The following is a 14,488-nucleotide window of genomic DNA, read 5'->3' as shown; positions in this document are numbered from 1 at the left end:
GAGGGGACTTCAACTGCAATTGTACAGTGATAACAAATTCATTTGCTGAGCTAGAAGGGAGGAAAATGTGTGGGCTAAACGCTGGAACCTCGAGAATGGCCAACATTGAGAGGGAATGGTCGCTTCACCCAATCCAATCTAATTGGGACAGGGCTCTGAAAGATACCCCAACCTGGGCCAATACAATCACATCTTCTATGATTGATTATATTTTTACGAAAAACATCGACTTGGCTAGTTTAAGAGACCTACAGATCCTAAAAACTAAAAGGAGCAACCACTCCCTCCTCAATAAGGAAAATCAATAAGACTCTTTCCCAGTGGTGTAACGATCTTAGTTTAGAAGATAGAAGAGGGCAGCTGCACCTGACTCTTTCCCCAAATTATTAAGCAAGCTGGGAAGAACGGGGCCTCAGCGCCCAGGAGGCCTTTAAATTCGACTCTAGATGCCAAGCGGTACCCATTTGACAGCTAAGTCTCTGAGAGAAAATGCCTGCTAAAAAAGAAATTAGGAGTGTAAAAAATAAATCTCTCCAGAAGGACAAGTAAGAGTGGAAAAAGGAAATTAACTCCTTTAAGCAGAAACCTAGACTCTGGTGTAGACACTGAAAAACACAGAAATGCATGCATATCAATGGTGACTTACTGGTAAAGCTTGTAAAGAAAGATACTCAGGGAATTTAGTGGATGTTTAACAACAATAACAGGCTGCAATCTCCACTACAAACTACGGGGATGGCAGAGGAAGACTCAGTGAGGTTGTTTCAGGATAAGTTTAGCGGGGGCGGGGAGATGCTCAGCTGGAAGTTACAGGCAATGGGTCAAGCCCTGGTATGGAACTCCAAATTTGATATACAGGACCTTGAATTAATTATCTCCAATCTGAGCAACTCACGGGAAAGTGGGCCAGATGGGCCGGGTGGAGTGACAAACAGGGTCTTGAAAAACAATCACCATCTCTGGGCCGACATCCTGGGCGACCTATTTGAGGAAACAGCTAAGTACAGCAAATGTCCTGACTCCTGGTTTTAAGGCTTAACGTGACTTTACTGTTTTACTGTATCTTCTGTGTGAAAGGTTTGTGAAACCATAGCACACAATACATAAATAAAGATAAATTATAGTGTTTTGAATAAATGCAATGCACAAGTTGAGCAGTTCTATTTTAGACTCCAAAAAACTAAACTACTTCCTCAGAGGTGTTCTTCCTTTCCTCTCCTTCCCCCAGAAGCTTACTGTCTCCAGAACTCTGGTCCTCTCTATGCTGGACTACTGCAACAGCCTCTTTTTAAATCTGCCTGCCTCTACTCTCCGTCCTCCACAACTCATGCAGAACAGGACTGCAAGACTTCTCCTTGGCCTCAAGCCCAGGGATCGAATCTCTCCAGCCCTGAAAACTCTCCATTGGCTCCCAGTGGCTGCAAGGTTCAAGACCCTTTGCATTGTCCACAAGGCCTTCTGGGGCCTGGGACCTCAATACCTCCAACTCTCTCTGTGGAAATATCTTCCTACTTGAGCTCTTTACTCCTCCACCTCCAACTCCTTGAGGGTCAGGCCCTTCTCCAAGCAACGAGTTGGGCCAGATGTCTCTCCTCGGCTGGCACCTCCCTCTAGAACAGCCTCCCTGCCTCTCTGAAAGTTGAGCAGAATCATCTCCGGTTCCGGAAGCATCTCAAGATTTTTCTCTTTGCCCCTGCCTTCTCTCTTCCTCTTCGCTGCTGATCTCCTGTCTGATTATGCACTGGTCACATTGCTACCCTCTGAACTTCGGGCCAAGGTCCTTGCCCGCCCATTTGCACACCTGCTCTACCTCCTGGCAACCCATGCACTTGGGTCTGTATCTGCAACACTACAGTCGCTTTACCTGCACTTTCAGACACTTGTTGTCTGCGCTTAACACTTGCACTGCCACCTGCTGGCCGCACTACTTGTTTTTGATCCTGTGTCTTCCCTGTCCCCTGGCACTTTTCCCCTCCCCTCTCCCCCTGCACTTGCACAATCTCAATGTCACTAGGCCTAGTAAGATCGTTGTCTTTGTCCTCCCTTTGTTTTCCCTCCATTGTCTTGTTGCGCCTTAAAACACTTGTATATAGGCACGTTATAAATGTTCTTTCATATCATAATGGATGGGTCTAACCCCGTAACTCACAAACGCTTAGGGTTATCCTTGCAAACAGTACAGTGGGGTGGTGTCTCACGAGAAAGCAACAATAAATACTGTGTTTAATTTCCTTACGGATTCCACTTGTACCATATTATATATTGAAAAATATATAGGCATAAAGGCTACTCAGTATCCTGGATACTTAGGGTCATAGATTCAATCAATTTTATTTGTGAAAAGAATGACAACAATATAAATCAAAGGTTAAAATTCACACAGACAACAATGGACAATTTACAACAAATATGAAATCATCAAGCTGAATCAATTATTTGTGCAAGAAACAGCCATAAAGTGCATCAAACAGCAATGCCTACATACATATCTGAATTCATGTGAGAGATCATTATATATCTTGGGTGTAAACCTGATACAATGTGCAACATACAGCATTAAAGTATAAGAATTAAACAGAACAACATACCGGCCATATAATATACGGACCACATATCGGTCATTCCAAAAATATATCAATGGTCAATGTTGACCATACATTACTCTCCATAGTTTAATATCAAACCATTTGTAGTGGACCAAAAGCGTAATTTCTATTTCATACTGAGCACTTGCTAATGCAAGCATGTGGAACCTGTAGCCCTCCAGAAATGTTGGACTACCCGCCCCAAGATCCCTCACCATTGACTATACTGGTTAAGGCTGATGGGAGTTTGTGTCTGAAACATTTGGAGAGTCAGACTGTGCAGACCCCTGTGCTAATGTGACATAAATTAAAAACATGCTATCAATTTCTCTAAATAAAATGTGGCCTTGTGACCAAATATTTTATCAACCTCAGCTTCATTATGTTATAGTGCAATGGCTATGCATATTTTCTGAATTGTAAATTACACATCTTGAATTTATATTTGGTATTCAATAACCCAAAACATCCTGAAGGGCAGTACAGATCCCATATATTAAGGAAGACACTTATTAATAGCCCCAGTGTCTACTTTTCCTCTATAGTCTCCTCCTTTTGGGTTTACAAAATCCTTCATTGGCCTTACAACGGAGTCTATGTATGATAGCAAAGAACCCAGATCCAACTGCTTTAGTCATTTCACGTGCTACCTCAATTGTACCTAGTTTGTTTTGCAGCCTGTAGAAATCTTCACCCTTGCAACGTTGATTGGCAGATTAAAACCTACCAACTTTGAAGGTGACCCCATTCTGGGATGGCTCCTGGAATGGGGACAGGTCGAATCCTGCCAACTATCACCCAATTTCATTATTGTATGCTTTAACCCACTGATGGGGGACATCGAGAATGTAATGAATCAGATTTAAAACACTTTAATATAGGTGTACCTTTTTGTACACTGCAACTCGTTCCTCATCAATCTAACATGTGATTCAGGATAGATCCCAAAAGAAGACAAAGAAGGGGTTGTTATACCGCTGCTTTAAAAAAACATTTTTAGACCCTGTGGATTTGGCCTATATTAGGCCTATTACCAATTTCCATGTCTTCTCCAAGATCATGCACCAAATAGTTATACAGAAACTACAATCCTGTTTGGAAACTGAGTAATATCTGTCCCCAGATAAGTGAGGCCTTCATACTGGCCATGAGACCAAGACCGCATTGATCAGTTTCTGGAATGGTGTTTTGGTATCAGTCGACCAGGGCAATTGATGGATGCTGGTCCAATTGGACCTTTCCACAGCATTCGACACAGTTGATAATACCACACTAATTGACCCCCAGTCATCGGTGGTCTGTATGCCAAGCACCACATGCCACTGGCTTTTGTCTTTCCTGAATCAGAGAACACAGCGTCCAACTTGGTGCTTATTCGTCAATAGTCAGCCAAATCCCCTTCAGTGTGACAGATGGATCCCCTCATTCATCAGTAGTTTTCAATATCTATCCTAGAGGTGGAGCTGTGCCTCTCTGAGCACAGTGAGCAAGGGGTTCACATCTGACTTCCCCCAGGTAACTTAGGGTGACCAACCCCACGTTCCTTACAAAAATACAAAAAAGGTAGCAGGCGCCCCTGTCTAGAAAGAATATGGCATGATAACCTGTTCTGTGTTTTCTTCCCACTTTGAAAGCAGCAGTCATCGCTTTTCAATCACTGAACCTTTCACAAAGGAGGAATATCCATTTGTATATCAGTCTTTGTCCCGCCTACAAGGGCAGTCCGGCACCGAAATGCCAGGCAAACCTTGTTTGAACAAGAGAACCAACATGAAACCCAGACACGTTTCAGCCTTGTTGGGCCTCATCAGTGAGATGGAGCTGTGCCTCTCTAAGCACAGTGAGCAAGGGGTCCACGTCTAGGATCCCCCAGGTAACATAGGGTGACCAACCCCAAGATCCTTACAAAAATACAAAAAAGGTAGCAGGCTGCCCTCTCTAGAAAGAACATGCCATGGAAACCTGTGCTGTGATTTTTTCCCACTTTCAGAGTCTGCAGTCATCGCGTTTAGCTCACTGTACTTTTCACAAAGGAGGAATATCCATTTGAATATCAGTATTTGTCCTGCCCACAAGGGCAGTCCAGCACCAAAATTCCAGGCAAACCTCCTTTGAATAGGAGTGCCAACAACAAACCCAGATACGTGTTTCAGCTGTGTTGGGCCTCATCAGTGAGGTGGAGCTGTGCCTCTCTGAGCACAGTGAGCAAGTGGTCCAAGTCTGGGTTCCCTAAGGTAACTTAAGGTGACCAACCCAAGTTCCTTACACAAATTAAATAAAGGTAGCAGGCACCCTGTACAGGAGGAGGAGTGACCTCTGACAGGCCCATAGAATCAGAGCTCGCCCTCAAGTACTTTAAGACAAGATAGCTGCACCTTGAGGTGGATGGGGTTCAGGATTCTCTTACTCCAACACCAATCAATAAGGACAACTTTAATGGTTTGGCAAAGGGGAGTCCATTTAATGACAAGTACAAAAAAACGGGGAAACATGGAGATCAACAATGATGCGATGGCCCGTCTCGCTTCAACTCGCAACAATCTTCATTCAAACAGCAATAGTTATAGTCAAAATTCGTCATCACTGATGTGTAACACTCAAAAGTTGGCATGCAATTCTATTGGTTCTAGGAAAGTAACTTTAATATAGGTACTATATCTGTATATGGTAACAGAGTGTGAGGATTGCATAACTCTTATCAGGTGGGCGTCTACACCCTTCCCTCTACATTACTCATGCAAAACATCACTAAAAGTACGACGTCTCATTGGTTCTACTATCTATAGGACCTTAGATTATTCGGCCCACTCTGATTGGGCTGGCTACAACCCTAAGCACAAATTTCCACTTTAATTAGCAGCATGCAGAATGGTCACCCAGGTGCAGTATGCCCCCAGATTCACCCTGCCTCCCTTCCATCAATCAGTACTTTAGGGCTATGTGTCAATTAGTTGGCTGACGTTGGCCTTGAAACTGTACCTTCTTGTCAGGAAAAGCTATGGTATCTACTGCTTTGGGTGACATCAGACGTTGGTATCTCTTCGCGCCTGGCTGGTCACGTGTTAGTACACCGTGAATCGGCTTTGTTTTCTTTCTATTTGTGCATTTAATTCTCTTTTTCGGCCGCCACCTGCCTGGCCCCCCTTATCTCGACCTTCACTGGGCAGGCTGTTCTGCTCTTAAGTTTCGATTCTCTGAAGTTTCTATCCGCCTCCCTCTCTTGGGTTGGCCTCGATTTCCCAGGCATGGCCTGCCCTTTGCTGAGTTTCAATTCCGCTGACTCTCATCTTGTTTTAGCTGGAATAAGAATTCTGGCCTGTTTGACCCTTAGTAACCTGGGTAATTCTGCTTTTGTATAAAGTGGACTGTACTTATATAGTGTGCTTTGTTGAGGTAGATATATAGTTGGCGCTCTATTCTTCTACTAAGCATAGCAAGCAGCACTGTTTCCTTATCTTCTTGCATTTCAAGCATATGTAAAGGCGTTAGCTGGTTGACTACTTTCATTCCGCTTTACAGTTATGTTTCTTTATATTTCAACATCATCTCTTCTTCTATGTCTGTGATATCCTTATCCATGTTGTTTCATCTTTATGTGTCATCTTTTGGTTGTCATTCTTCATCTGTACGTCTGTCCGGGCCCTTGTGACGTCATCATTCGTCTTCCATTAAGGCCTTTGAGTTTCTTCTGGGACAGTCTTTAAGTAGTCTTCATTTTCTGTCATTTCCTGGTAAGGTTGTCTCAATCGATATCTTGCTGTCCATGGTTGTCTGGTTATTGGTGCTTCAATAGGTATTGCTGTTCTGATTGGCACTGTGCAGAGCCCTAGTGCGGCTCTCTGCTGGTTTATTTGCTCATCGTATGTCACATATCTTGGTGTGTATGCTCCTGGTACTTCAAAATGGGCGACTGCAGTGCAGGCCATATTTGGGACCTCCTCTACAACCCCTCTCTAGAAAGAACATGGCATGATAAAGTGTTTTGTAGCTTTTTTTCTCACTTTGAGAGTCTGCAGCCATCACTTTTCGCTCACTGTACTTCTCACAAAGGAGGAATATTCATTTGCATATGAGTCTTTGACCCGTGTAAAGACCGGTGAGGGGTGTCTGTACTTCCGCTCTCCATATGGTAGAGGAGAGGCACAGAGGACCCCAGCCAAGATTCTCTATTATTGGTAACGTAGTCGAGCAATAAAGGCCTAGCTTCTCAGGAGGTGATGCGGGCTGGTTCTTAAGTACAGTGTAGTCCCCGAACCCCCACAAAGGAATGTCCACACACTGTATTACTGAAAACACAGTCTTTATATAATTAATATTCAAAGGTATGTACACGATCACAATAACGCACTTTGTACTTGGAAGTCAATACTGATAAATATATACACGTCTAGAGTGGTACCACTAATGTTATCAAACCTCATTAAAGTGCATCAACTGTACGGTTAAAATTTCACACAGATCAATAACGAGTAAACCAGCAATAGAGATAGGAAGGAACGCAAGATGGTTAAAACAATAGGCAGAAGACTGACCCCTACCGCTAGGCGCTGTTCTGTGTGGAGATCCCCCCACCTGGGCAACCTGTAAATAAAGATATATAGCACAAGCCCAGTCCATATAATGTTTGATAGTCTTACTTCTTCCTGTTAAGGTTTTACCCCCCCAATGTACCTGGTGGAGTAGAGTTCTCCAACGATGCACCGACCGATCCTTCTTGAGTGCCTCCCTTTCAGGCAGGAGCCACGGATCGTCGAGAGGTGTCGGGAAATTTGGCGTTCGGTGTCGGGGAATCGACAGCCCTTCTTGAGTGCCCTCCCTTTAAGACAGGAGTCACGGGTCGTCGAACATCCGACGGTGAACAGGGTGAACTATGGCAAGGAAGTGGCAGCTTCGCTCCTAGCGGTGCTCGTTGATGACAGAGCTTTGGCGTCCTGCAAGTAGGAGGCGTGCGGGGCACCTCGGTGATAATAGTTCTGGACTGCAAAGAGATGATGAAGAACGGTGGCCCAGCAAGGACGTCGAGTTGTCGGCGTCTCTGCGGTCTGTAGGTGGCGGGAAACCCACTGATGGATACTCCTCGGCGCGTCGACGGTCGGGCCTTCTCCAGCGGGAGACAAGCGGATGACGATGCAGACGAGAGCGTCTGATGTTCAATGAAAGTTCTTAGGCAAACGGGAGCACAGCGGCTCCGGTCGGCGACGGCGGTCGTCGACAGTGGCAGACAACAGTCCGAGTGCTTCTCCTTGGAGTTCCGCAGCAGTCCCTGTATCGGGTCGGCAGCCTGTCAAAAGTCTGTATACCAGGGAGCGTTGGCAAAGATCAGCTGTGCACGATGGTCCCTCGTAGCTCGGGAAGAGGGCGACTTACCAGGTCCTCTCGGGTCAGTCCTTGGAGGCACAGCAGCTTTCAGATGGTGAAGAAGAGCAACAACAAGTCTTCTCGTCCAGCAGAGCTTCAAGGTCAAGCGTCAGTTAATCCAGTTACTCGTCGTAGTGGAGACGTCAGCTTCTGAACACGATTCCTAGCAGTGAGAGGTCCCCAGATATACCGTGGATCTCCCATTCATTCCGCTGGGTCACACTCAAGCATCCAATCACGACTACGGGCATTCATGCAGGCAGGCAGCCAATCAGGCACACAAGGTATTCAGGCCATTCAATTCTCTCCAGACACTCACAACAAGTTATGTGTATTGGGACAAGTACCGAGCCATTCAACACTCCAAGCTCCATTCATACCGGTTTCGGGCAGGGTTGTCTCAGTCATTGTGTCAACCACCAGATACTAGACACCCACAACACAGAATGCATATTCGTCACACACTCTATTCACCCAGGTCCCACCCACAGGAGGTACCCACAACATACATCACCGGGAAGGCTCCAGCTAGTCTGACTGGGCCTTCACAACAACACCATATATGGCACTTCCATCCAACAGCCAGTCAGGGGGAAGGGACAGAGCCAGGGCTTCCCAGGACTTTGGGAAAACAAGGTAATGGGTAATAGAAAGCAAGAGGCCACCAGGGCCATCTTGTTTTCCATCAGGGATCAACTGACCCCAATGGCAGGGCCGGGGTATCCCAAAATGGAGGATACTCCGCGCGCCTGTCAAATTCAGCATGGAGCTGCCACCAGCCCATACCCTGCTCTGTGGGCCAACCACAGGTGCCCAAAAACATACACTAGGGGCACAGGGTTGTACCCCCACCCATGGGTGCCATAAGGGTATCCCACGGGTCCGTTCACCAAACCAAAAGAAAGAGAGCAGCACCGCCAGGAGTCCCATGTGAACTCCTGCGTGGAAAACACGACAGAACACACGATAAAAAACAGTAAAGGACAAGGATACGGAGGCCCTGTCCCTCCGATGCATTTCCAGCATCACAGTCGCCCCCCCCAGACTGAGGTGGAGGGTGCCTAATCTCCCACGGGATAGACACCCTCATCCAGACGGTCAACATACATTCTGGAAAGGCCATCTGCATTATCGTGACTCTTCCCTGGTCTGTGCTCTATGGTGAAGTCTAGCCCTTGCAGGCTAATGGACCACCTGAGCAGTTTCGGGTTCTCACCCTTCATCTGCATAAGCCACTTTAGGGGCTTATGATCTGTTTGGACCTTGAAGGTAGACCCCATAAGGTAGGGCCTAAAACGCCTAAGGCTCCAAACTATACTAAAACATTCCTTTTCAACAGTAGCCCACCTAAATTCTCTACCCTTGAGTTGTCTACTGATGAATATGATAGGATGTTCTCTCCCTTTGTCATCTAACTGGGACAAGACAGCTCCAATTCCGGTGTCGCAGGCATCCATATGGACGATAAAGGGTCGGCTGTAGTCAGGTGCACACAACACGGGTGCCCGACACAGACTTTCCTTCAACCCTCTAAAGGCCCTCTGACAGTCTTCAGTCCAATTGACCTTCCTAGGCTGCTTGGGTGAAGTCAGAGCTGTCAGTGGTGCAGCTATGGTCCCATAGTCTGCCATGAAATTGCGATAGTACCCAGTGAGACCCAAAAAGGCTCTCACCTGGGTTTGAGTAGTGGGAGTCTCCCAGTCCTTTACATCCTGTACCTTACTGGGGAGAGGTTGGATTTGACCCCCTCGTACCTCATGACCAAGATACGTGACTTTCCCCTGAGCTATCTGGCACTTGGTGGCATTGATAGTGAGGTTAGCCCTCTTTAAGGCCTGCAACACTCTACCCAGATGCGTCAAGTGCTCTTCCCAAGTGGAACTGTAGATGGCAATGTCGTCTAAATAAGCCACACAAAAGGCTTCCAGCCCACTGAGAGCATGATTGACCAATCTCTGGAAGGTGGCAGGGGCATTCTTCAACCCAAAAGGCATGACCCTAAACTGGTAGAGTCCCTCTGGTGTTGAGAACGCCGTCTTTTCCTTGACATGATCCGTCAGAGCTATTTGCCAATAGCCTGAGGTGAGGTCAAAGGTGCTCACAAATTTGGCAGCACCTATGGTGTCCAAGAGCTCATCAGCCCGGGGCAAGGGGTGCGCTTCAGCTTTGGTGACGGCATTGACTCCTCAGTAGTCCACACAGAACCTTCAATCCTTGGTACCGGCCTGGGAACTTGCCTTGGGGACAAGGACCACTGGACTGGACCAGAGACTGGTCGAGGGTTCAATAACACCCAGATCCAACATCTTAGCGACCTCAGCCTGGATGTGGTTCTTAACCGTATCTGACATTCGGTAGCTCCTGTTCTTGACAGGCACGCTGTCACCAGTGTCAATCTCGTGCTTACACCACGGTGTAAGGCCTGGCGTCAGTGAAAACAGAGAGGCATACTGCTGGAGCAAAGTCCGGCAGGCCCTCTGCTGCTCGGTTGTCAAATCTGGAGAGAACTGTACTCCCTCCACTGAGCCATCTTGAGGGTTGCTATGCAGCAAATCAGGAAGGGCTCACTCTCATCCTCTTCTTGCTCTGAAGCCAGCAAGAGACATGAGACTTCTGCTCGCCTGTGGAACGGCTTGAGCCTATTAACATGGAATACCTGAGGGGCTACCCCTGGGATTCCCATGTCAACCAGATAATTGACTTGGCCCATCTTGGAGACTATCCGGGAGGGTCCAGTCCATTTATCTGCCAATGTCCGAGGCTTGGTAGTCTCCATCACGAGGACCTCCTGTCCCGGAGTCCACTCCACTTGCGATGCTTTCAGGTCATGCCAATATTTGTTCAATTCCTGGCTGGCCTTGAGATTCGCCGTTGCTTGTCCCATCATCTGTGTCATCCTCCGTCTGAGGCCTAACACATAGTCCCCCACTTGCTTGGCGGGACCGGGAGGGTGGCTTCCAAACCTTCTCTGGTCAAGGCGAGGGGCCCCCTCACAGGATGTCCAAAGAGCAACTCAAAGGGGCTGAAACCAACACCCCCTTGAGGTATCTCTTGGTAACCAAACAGCAGGCATGGCAGGAGGAGATCCCATTTCCTCCTTAGGGGCTCTTCCAAAGCACCTAGCATGCCCATGAGAGTTTTATTAAATCTCTCAACCAGACCATTGGTCTGGGGGTGTTAAGAAGTCGAGAACTTGTAGGTTACCCCGCATTCTTTCCACATGGTTTTCATGTAACTAGACATGGAGTTGGATCCTCGGTCAGAGACAACCTCTTTGGGGAATCCAACGTGGGTGAAAATGCCCAGGAGAGCCCAGGCAACCATCTTGGCAGTAACAGTCCGAAGGGGTATAGCCTCAGGGTACCTGGTGGCATGATCTACCAAAACTAGGATGAACCGATGTCCACCTGACGTGGGATGGTCAAGGGGACTGACGATGTTGATGCCCACCCTCTCAAACGGTGTGCCAACCACTGGAAATGGCTACAGTGGGGCAATGACACTGCCTCCAGTCTTGCCAGACAACTGACAAGTTGGGCAGGTCCTGCAGTGGGACTCCACTTCTACTCCCATCCGGGGCCAGTAGAAATGGGCAGAGAGCCTCTGCTTAGCCTTCTTGGTACCAAGATGACCAGCCAAGGGCACCTCATGCGCCAACTGCAGTAGGAAGGGCCTGTAAACCTGGGGTACCACCAACCTCTTGAGGGCACCAGGTTCAGGCTTAGTGGGCTCATTAACAAGGAGCTCACCCTCCCAATAAATCCGGAAAGTCCTAGGCACTTCGCCTTGTGCCTGGGACAGGGCCTGTTTCCTCAGACCCTCGAGAGAGGCACACTCTCTCTGTCCTTTACAGAAGTCTGTCCGGGAAAGTCCCCCTTCAGCTAACAAGCATTGAAGATCGGGATGATCCTCCGGGTTGAGAACCTCTCCCACAGGAGAGTCTTCTGGCTCTTCTCCCAACGGAGTTGAGACGGGGTTTACCACTGGACCCAGCCCGTCCGGAGCATGGATCCCAATGGGTGCTGTAGGAACAGCAGGAAGAGAAGGGGCTCCCTCCACAGAGGTTGCCTTCTTGCTCTTCCTTCGTCGTGCCTTAGGCCGTGCCTTCGGCTCAGGTACTTGACTCACAGCCAGACCCGGTGTTACCTGTGACCTAGTGACCGCAGCAGCAGTCATGGGAAGACCATCTGCGATCAATCCCAACTCGACTAGATCGTTACCTAACAGAATGTTAGCAGGGATGTTGTCCTGAACCAGGACAGGAAGCTTTGCTGTCTTGTCTCCAATTACGAGTGTGACTCGGGCTACAGGCGATAATTTGGGAGGCCCACCAGCTACCCTGGTGGTTCTCAGAGGAGCATCTACATAGTCCTCTGGCTTCAGCAGGGTCCTGTCCACCACTGTCATGCTTGCCCCAGTGTCTCTCAAACCAGGAGAAGGCTGGCCATTCAGGAGGACACTTCTCAAAAATCTACGGGTGTTCTGTGGGATAGTCACCAGTACTTCCGCGTACTGGTCCCAGGCCCCAAGAGACACTAAGGAAATCTCTACGGGAGCACCAAAAGTGATTCCGGTAGAGGAGGGGAGGACGATGGCCTCCACCTCAGACATGGGGTAAGGGTAGGTCAGGCTGACAGCCTGTACTCCGAGTGCCTTACCTTTACACTTGGAGTCACCCATTTTGTGATCCAGAGCCCCACAGTTCCGACAAGTGCCGGGAGTGCGGGGTACGGTACTGGAACCACCGGGAGCCTGCTTTGCAGCAGGTGGACCACTACTCTAATTCCCACCCACAGAGGACTTATCCCCACTAGATTTTTGGGTCTTAGGAGAGGAGGGTTTAGGTTTATTCGACTCTGACTGCTTTTGAGACTCCTCAGCTTTCTGAGAGGCCCCCTTTTCTTTGCCCTTGTCCTTCCCACTGAAGTCCTTAGGGGACACCCGGTGGGTGACACACTTGTCAGCCAACCTAGCCAGCTTAAAGGGATCCAAAATGTTCTGGTCAGCAACATACTGACGGAGCTCCGGTGAACAGGCTTCAGAAAAGTGCTCAAAAAACAACAGGTGGGACAATTCAACAAAAGTTTCCACCTTTTAACCGTCAATCCACCCCATCATATTCATGTGCGCAGCACTCACCCAGTCAACCCAAGACACATTCTCTCTTTTCTTAAAATCCCTGAACCTTTTAAGGTATTGGGTAGGCGTCTTGCCAAACTTGGCAATCAAAGCAGATTTCATACACTCATACTGACCCCTTTCTTACACACTCAGCTTCAGAATACAGTCATATCCAGTTTGAGGCACTCTGCTTAGCAAACACTTAGCCCAATGTCTTTTGTCAACATCATGAATTGCACAAGCCATTTCAAACGCTTCAATCCATTGGAGGATATCAGAACCCTCCGAAAACACACCAACCAAATCCTTCATAAATTTAGTTGCTGGGGACCTGACACTCTCACTAGGTTTCGCTGAAGTCTCCACTCGAGCTTTCTCTAGCTGGATTCTCTGACATTCAGTGTCCTTGTCTTTGAGTTCAAGACCCCTATTCTTGAGTTCCACTTGTTACACCAGCTCCTCCATCTTAAGCTCAGCATCTATCTCCAACTTGCGATATTCAAAGGCCAATTTCATCCTTAATAACTCAAGCTCCAAGGTATTGCAGGGGTTCGGAACAGAGGCAGCAGGAATGGCGGCATTCCCAGAAACAGATTCAGTAGAAACCCCAGGGGCAGAGTCCTCATTGGTTGCATTCCCCCCCCTCATCAAGAGTTTCACCATCGGTCTGGTAGTCCACCAGGGCAGCTATCAGCTCAGCCCTACACTTATCCACAAAGTCTAACTCCCTGGCTTCACAAGCACTCTGGAGAGCCTCTAAGCTCATCCGAGTCAATTTACCATTCGCAATAGACTCCATTGCTTGTAATGCAGTTATTTTGTACACACCCAAACCTTAATCTAATAAAGTGCGGATATTTTGTAAGTGGCACGGTTATACACTGATTCTTAAAACCATAAGCATCCCACCGCTGCCACCAGTGTAAAGACCGGTGGGGGGTGTCTGTACTTCCGCTCTCTACATGGTAGAGGAGAGGCACAGAGGACCCCAGCCAAGATTCTCTATTATTGGTAACATAGTCGAGCAATCAAGGCCTAGCTTCTCAGGAGGTGATGCGGGCTGGTTCTTATGTACAGTGTAGTCGCTGAACCCCCACAAAGGAATGTCCACACACTGTATTACTGAAAACACAGTCTTTATATAATTAATATTCAAAGGTATGTACACGATCACAATAACGCACTTTGTACTTGGAAGTCAATACTGATAAATATATACACGTCTAGAGTGGTACCACTAATGTTATCAAACCTCATTAAAGTGCATCAACTGTACGGTTAAAATGTCACACAGATCAATAACGAGTAAACCAGCAATAGAGATAGGAAGGAACGCAAGATGGTTAAAACAATAGGCAGAAGACTGACCCCTACCGCTAGGCGCAGTTCTGTGTGGAGATCCCCCCACCTCGGCAACCTGTAAA

Source organism: Ambystoma mexicanum, chromosome 11 (assembly GCF_040938575.1).
Source record: "Ambystoma mexicanum isolate Mex_15411 chromosome 11, UKY_AmexF1_1, whole genome shotgun sequence".
Lineage (NCBI taxonomy): Eukaryota > Metazoa > Chordata > Amphibia > Caudata > Ambystomatidae > Ambystoma > Ambystoma mexicanum.
This window is presented reverse-complemented; position numbering follows the sequence as displayed.